Source organism: Lepeophtheirus salmonis, chromosome 9 (genome assembly GCF_016086655.4).
Source record: "Lepeophtheirus salmonis chromosome 9, UVic_Lsal_1.4, whole genome shotgun sequence".
Classification (NCBI taxonomy): domain Eukaryota; kingdom Metazoa; phylum Arthropoda; class Copepoda; order Siphonostomatoida; family Caligidae; genus Lepeophtheirus; species Lepeophtheirus salmonis.
In genome coordinates, this window is record NC_052139.2 from 5,809,349 (window position 1) to 5,816,793 (window position 7,445).

Sequence of the window (7,445 nt, forward strand, 5' to 3'; positions counted from 1 at the left end):
TCTAAGTGGGATTCTATTTATATAAAGGTGACCATTAAACATAATGTTAATTAAATGGGTCTTGATACCAGATATACAGAACTGTAAAATTTCAAGTAATTTAAAAGTTATTAGTTACCTTTTTTTATCTTTATAAATATCTTGTATAAATAAACACTCCATCAAAATTTTGTGAAACCTTTAGATAGTATGTATCAAATTTAATTTTTGTTCCTATTTTATATGGAAAGAACCTTATGTAAGTTTTGAGGAGATACAAATTTCCATTAATTTGCGAGATGAAGGTATAGGATAGCTAGCAAAAGTTATACATTCAAACTTTATGCTCTAATAGTGCGTTGAAATATTATGTCATCAAGCTTTTGGTGTACAAAAGGATTATAAGTACTTTTTGTTTATATTTGATAAACCGGTTTTTTCTATAATCAATTAAGTTATTTAGAATATCGGCAGCCACTGCAAGAACTTGTTCCGGGACATTAACATTATTTTCTAATGTCCATGGAGGTATATTTTAGAGAGAAGAGGTCCTGATATGAATCCTTAATACTGCATTAAACCAATAAAAAATAAGTGTTTGACTTTGCTTAAATATTGGTTTAAATATTGTCAAGTCACTGACATTTTTGAGGTTGTAGAATATATACTTTTTAGAGACAAAAAGAGATGGTGTTTTGTCTTTGAACAAATGCTTGGAACTACTAATTTTATGTGAAAATGTATCAATTGTATCATCTATCTAAAAATATGCTAAACATTTCATCGAACAGTTTATTATTGAAATCTTAGAAACTAAGATTTTCAGTCATCGACCAAAAATGGTGAAGATGATGGACTAATTATTAAAACAAATTACATTATTTATTTGTTATGTGTACAAAAAAAAACATTTGGAAGGAATTTCGTCAATATTGATACTGTAAATAAATGTTTTAAAGGAAAGACTTATCAATGGAGGTTTTAGATAAATTTAACTTGAGGACCTAGTATTGATCTTTATCTTAACAGGTGAGCAGAGTAGAATTTGCAATAAATTTTCTCCATTTTTATGTATTTATTATTTTACTTATCATATATACATTTATTTTGTACAAGGTTACAGAAGAAAAAATGAAAAATATTTTTAAAAAAGAAAGCTCAGATTCCAATACGGTTAAGTATGTAGGCTGTCAACAACAAAACTATTCTCAAATTTGATTTGAGGTTACATTTGTATTCTTCGCCAAATTATTGTCAATTTCTTACAAAAAAAAAATTCGCATTATATTTTGGTTGTGCTGCAAATTCCACTTCAAGTAGCCAAATTTGATCGTAAAGAACGTCGTAGCTCAATGGACAACGAGATCGGGAGATATTGTTCACTTGGACTCAATGTCCGTAAGTTCGCGCACAGGTTAAAAGAAAATATACATTATTTACAGGATAGGGCAGCAAAACTTGGAATGTTAATGAATGTTTATTTTCTCATTACTCTGAAAAGGTTTTGTGATTACTTTTTAATATTCTTTTATCCGCCGTTCTTTCTATATAATAAAACTGCAATAATAATTTAGTTATTTCATCATCATGAGCGAGCAACAAGCAAAAAGGCAGCGAATCTCATATCTCCTAGATGCTATAGTTGATGTGATGAAGATTACAAACATTATTTGTTCTAGGAGGCTAGTTTTTAAGTGAGCCAAGATGAAAAAATATGAAGAACACCTTTCCAGGATGTCAAGAAGTGGAGGTTATAATTTAAAGATGGAAATGAACCTCTTGTCAAGTTTGAAGAAGAATATAAGCTGCACTGATAAATTATAAGTAAATATTATAGTATTACATTTACTCCGTCTGACCTAAGAATCTTGAGTGAAATCCAGATATTTCAAGTATATTTCTTTCTCCAGGAATGACATGGCGCGAACCTACTCACATTGAGCTCATGAGAATAATTTATCCCGTGCTCATTGTCAATTGAGCTACGTGGACTCCATCGCCGTTCCATTATTTTTTTAGTGATGTAAATCTGTTAAAATCCATTGCATGTATACTTGTATCGCACAATCATTCAATATTCAACATAACCCAAATATCTTTGGGGTGCATAAATTCTACAAAAGGTAGACATTTCAATGATAGATTCTATATTTTATTTAGTATTATAGTTCCCTATTGTCACATTTGATGAAATAATAACTTTAATCATCTCGAACATAATATTGTCTGTCTTTTTGAGTAGGTTGTTAGTAGTTTTATAATGATAATATAAAAAAATTATTCTCATATAAAAATCAATAATAGTAATCGTATGGCTAAATAATAGTCTTAAATAATTATGAAGTTATGCTCTACAAAACCACATCATTAATAATAATATTGCAAAACCAAAAAAAGCGTCTCACAAAATTATAATATATTCTAGATGTTAATATCTTGACTGAATCATAAAAAACTACGAATGTTCATTCTTTTAAGACATTTATCGTAATAGTCTATTTGGTGTAAATTTAGGTTATGACATAAAAATGATGCATTAGAATCTGCCTATATATGAGAATGAAAATGCTATTATATATTCAAACATATGAAAGCTTCTACTGTGCAGGTATCTCTATTTTTATAGAGCTCCAAAAGACCAACATTATTTAGTAACATCAGCTATTCAAATTGAAGGAAAATTAACCTCTCCGTCAAGAAAGGACTGAATGTTCTCAAAAGATTTCCTTTGTCTTTAGTAGAGGCTTAAGTACCGTATTCTCTCTGGCTCCCAAGAGGTAAGAGCCAAAGGGTTTATCGAAGAAAAGTAAAGTGTTCTCTCTGTCGAATCAATTATGAATCAAAAAACCATTTTGTATTTAATTGAACCACACTTGGACCTTTGTACAAAGCGGTTGGAAATCTTCTACGCAAACATTACGACTTTTAAAATTTGCAGAGAAACCATTTTATACCCTTTACAGTGGAAAGGAATAAAAAACGTATAGACGCCGTTATCGTAAAGGTATACCATATTTTATATGCAAAGCGGAGCTCCTCGGACAATGACCTTTCTGGCGTATTATCTGTTGTGAAACTACAGATGAATGTTTTAAAAAGGTTATTATGTTTTTAGCTGCTTTCATTTCAACAATTATTTTTCCTTAGAGATATTTTTTGCATATGTATTGCTTCTATATTTTTGTTGACCGGTTTTATAGCGTTATGTTATTACTTTTTATTTTGACATTCTACGATAAGTATATAACTGTTTATGGGATTCTAATTAAAGAAATACCTATTGTGCTGTCCAACTCTTATTAAGTATTAGTGTTTTGGTTGTTTTTGATGCATTAATTTTAAAATTTCAAATATAGGTATGCCTACTGACCAAGAAAAAAAAACATTATTTAGTAACATGTATTTTTGTATTAATGTAATAGTTGTAGTAAAAACAAATCCATGATTTTTCCAATAGATTACTTTAGCAATGTGTATTTCGCGTTGTACAAATGCGTTCGGGATATACTAAATGGTCTTAGAAATATAAGATTTGTACTCCAAAAAAAAACTATTTAAACAGCTCAGAAAAAATACGCCATATTTTACATTTTTTCTTCGAACAAGGCGAAAACGCAAGCCAGGCGGATGAAAATGTGAATATTATTTATGTTCCTGATAGTGTAATAGCCAATTATGCGCAGTTTTGTTTTAGTCGATTCTGTTCGGGTAATTTTTATGTCAAAGGTCAAGGCTAATTGTCGAAACTGTGGATGAAATAATCGAAATCTTCAAGTAAGACTGTCAGCAATGTTTTGATTGCCAAGGAGTTAAGCATAAATGGGGGAAAATCCATTAAAATATGGGTTCCTTTTTACCACATCTTTGTTAATGAAATAACTAAGTATTTAAAGGCAATAGAGCGCTTTTTTTACGTGACGTCATAGCTAAAAAAGTCTCCCATTTTGAAGGAACCAAATTTATACAATAAAAACCCTTGCTCCTATACCACAACAATTTAAGGTTGTTTTTTTCATTTTTAAGGTAATTAGATGAAGTTATCTTAAGGTGTTCTTTTTGGAAATTTGTCCATTTTGTTTGATAACTAAGTAAAAATATATGCCTTCAAAATGGCGTAACTTTTACTAAATTATGTATACAATCACTGATATTAGTGAAAACCATCTATATAATATAAAAAAGGGGCAAAACTAAAGAAACCCCAAGTTGTTATTCTTTATTAGACGAAAAAAATTTAAAAATCGTTTTTCGAGTTTTCAATTGTATTGAATGATTTGACCTCAAATATAAATATTTGCAATAATCCCCTAATTTTGCAGATGATAATTTATTTTTATATGGATTGCTCATTTTTTTTTTTATCAGCAAGTTGGTTTAAAAATTAAGAATATGATAAAAGTTTCGAATTGAAGATTCTGGGAAAACAAAAAAAAAAAATTGACAAATTACATACAAAGATTAATTGTGATTCAAAAGCTATTAGACAAAAGAAAATTAAAATATTATTATTTGGCTAACTTGTCTTATCAGGTAAACTTTAAATTAAGATCAATGTTTAGATTTTTCTACATTGCTATTTAAAATCACTTGAAATATTTCATATCTCCGTATATATTTAATTTATTTGATATTTTTACAGCAATGCTCATGATGATCTAGACGATACATTATTCTTATATATTAATTTTTTATTCAAAAATGTAATTTCGATATTAAGGAGGCTTAATCAATTTTTTTCTTGTTTGTAAGATAATTAAAAAGTATCTTCTTTTTTTATTTTTTTCTGAAATATGCTGAAGTGGGCGGTATAAGTCCCAATGTGTCCTATGATTGACTTGTCGTTCAAAAGGAAACCTGGGGCCTGGGTAGTGTCGACATGGAAGTAACACTGAAATGTCTTATCCTTAATTCCTTATGGCAATAAGAATAAAGTCTTATAATGAAAAATGCAGTAATTATAACTATATTACAAAAAAATATCAGGGCCCTTGTAAAATGCTTAAGATCCTGGAGCGTCTAAAGGTATACTGACACTAAATGGCACTTTCTTATGAAGCTTTTATAGATGGAGTATTAATCAACTTAGGCTCCAATAGGCCAACTAACCAATAACTCGATTAGTAACTCAGTGTCAGTTTTATGAAGAAGGAAATATCTCTTCGGTTCGAGAACTTAGGAGGGGTTACGGAGAAATGAATCATTGGATCCTCTGGGTAGCAGTAAAAGTTTCCAAAGATATGTGATTCACAAAGGATTTAGCTCATCGTTTTCATTTTTATAAGAATTTGAATTTTCTAATCTATAAAAATCAAAGGGATCTTAATTTAAAGAAAGATAGAGACGGTGTCCACAAGATTAATGAAGAGGTGACTGGAAAATTTCGGGGATGTTTCATCAGAAATATGTCCTTAAATCATTCATACTGATCCCAAAAAAAGTTGGCCGGAAAAATGGTACTGATATATTCTTGGAATCTGTTCCCTATATAGGAAAAAATCAAAACATAGAAAACATTCAATGCTTCTTTTTTATGACCTCAGTAGAAACCTCATTTCGTCTTCTCAACCTTTATCAAAAAGTGAATCTAATTATGAAAATGGTTGATAATCTCATCTTAGAAATGAATGGAAAGAAACTCTCGCCCTAAAACTGGCTCGTTGAACTCTCTATTGGAGGAAAAGTCGGATATAAAGTGGAAATAGCACTTGCTAAAACTCTTTGGCTAATTTACACCTGCAGTTATAAAAAGTCCCCATTCCAGTTGGAGAGGAAAATATGATGGTAAATTTCATGAAATTTATAAACTAATGAAATATATTTTATACCATTTTTCTTGTGTATTCTAACAAGATAGGAAAATCAAATTTTACAATATTATATTCAACTATAACCTTTTCATATTAATTATTTATCTATTTTATTAAGTAGATAGCTTTTAGTTTTTTACCTAATTCTAAATTATTCATATCATATTAAATTATTTTATATAAGTTAATTTTCATTTGTACTATGATGTCAGATGATTAAATATATATTTTTTTTAAACCAAAAAAATAAGATCTAAACTCTAAATAAAATCATTGTGAATCTTAACACTTCCAGAACTTTGTAACGAACAAACTTGGCTTGATTTTTTTTTTTTTTTTGTCATGAGTTTCTTATCTTGTTTCCTTCCCACTTAGTTCATTCCCATAAAAAAGAGAATTGGTGAGCCTTGCTGTAGGAAATTAACAACACGAGTCAAAGTAGTGACCCTGCATGAAAAATTCAATCGGCAATAATTAAAAAAAAGGCAAAAAAAAAGGTTCTAAACTATAGCTAAAATAATTGGGGATCTTAACTCATCCCAATAATTTGAATAAAAAGCCTATAATTGACTCAAAAATACCCATTAAATATTGGACAGTACCTATCTATGTATGTATGGAGTAAAAAAATAGGGCTTTCTCTTGTTAGAAAGAAACGTTTTTCTGGCAAAACGTTTTTTTGTTCAACAAAAGGTGGTGTTCAAATTTTGAAAAGTTCAAACTTTCGATCTTAATGGGTTAAATAATATTTTGTATTTTTAGTTCAAAAACTTTAATTATACAGTTACATATATGTTATCAATAGACAAATATAATCTAATCTTATTTATGGGCCTTCATTGTGGTAACCTTATTTTTCCATCCAAAAATTACTAAAGCTAGGGACGTATTGGTGCCAAAATTTTCATGTCCCGTCCAAGATTTTCAGGATAATAAAAATGATATTTGAGAAATGATGTAATCATTATAAATCAATATATGTAAATTTAATCGGAATGACCGTATTTTTAGAGGTTTTAAATATACTTAAAGTTTAAAATGGTAAACTGGGATACTTTATAAAAATGTTAGTGAAAAGATGCCCGTTGACGTTGCTTAAAAATGTTGGTCGTTTTTCAAGAACCAATAATAGAAAATGATTTTAAGTACTGTATTAAGGAGCAATGACATCGCTAGCTCATCTTTGAGCCAGTCATATATTTAAAATATAAACTTATTTATATAAGTGATTCTGCAAGAGGTTTGATAATTTTTGAGCTGAACCCACTCAAATGATGAAATCTAGCAGCGACTATTGTTGTGCTGGGTCCTTATTTATTCGGTCCAGTCTAGTCTTAGGACAGGTCCTATTGGTCCTTGGGACCGGTTCTTGGAATTTTTCACACAATCGATACAATTATCGATCAATTATTAAGCCAAATAAGATATATGAAATATTTATTAAGATAATTGCACATATCTTGCAAAAAGTATTATTTTTTCATTATAATACAATATAATAGAAACATATTATATTGTTACTTAGTTATATAATTTATTTTATTATATAAGGGAATAATTTTAAAAAAAGAAGGAAAAAACCCCTCATTGACGTCACGAGGGATCGATTTTACCTTCTTCCAGTACCGACAAATGAAACTTGACTCCAAAACTAGTAAC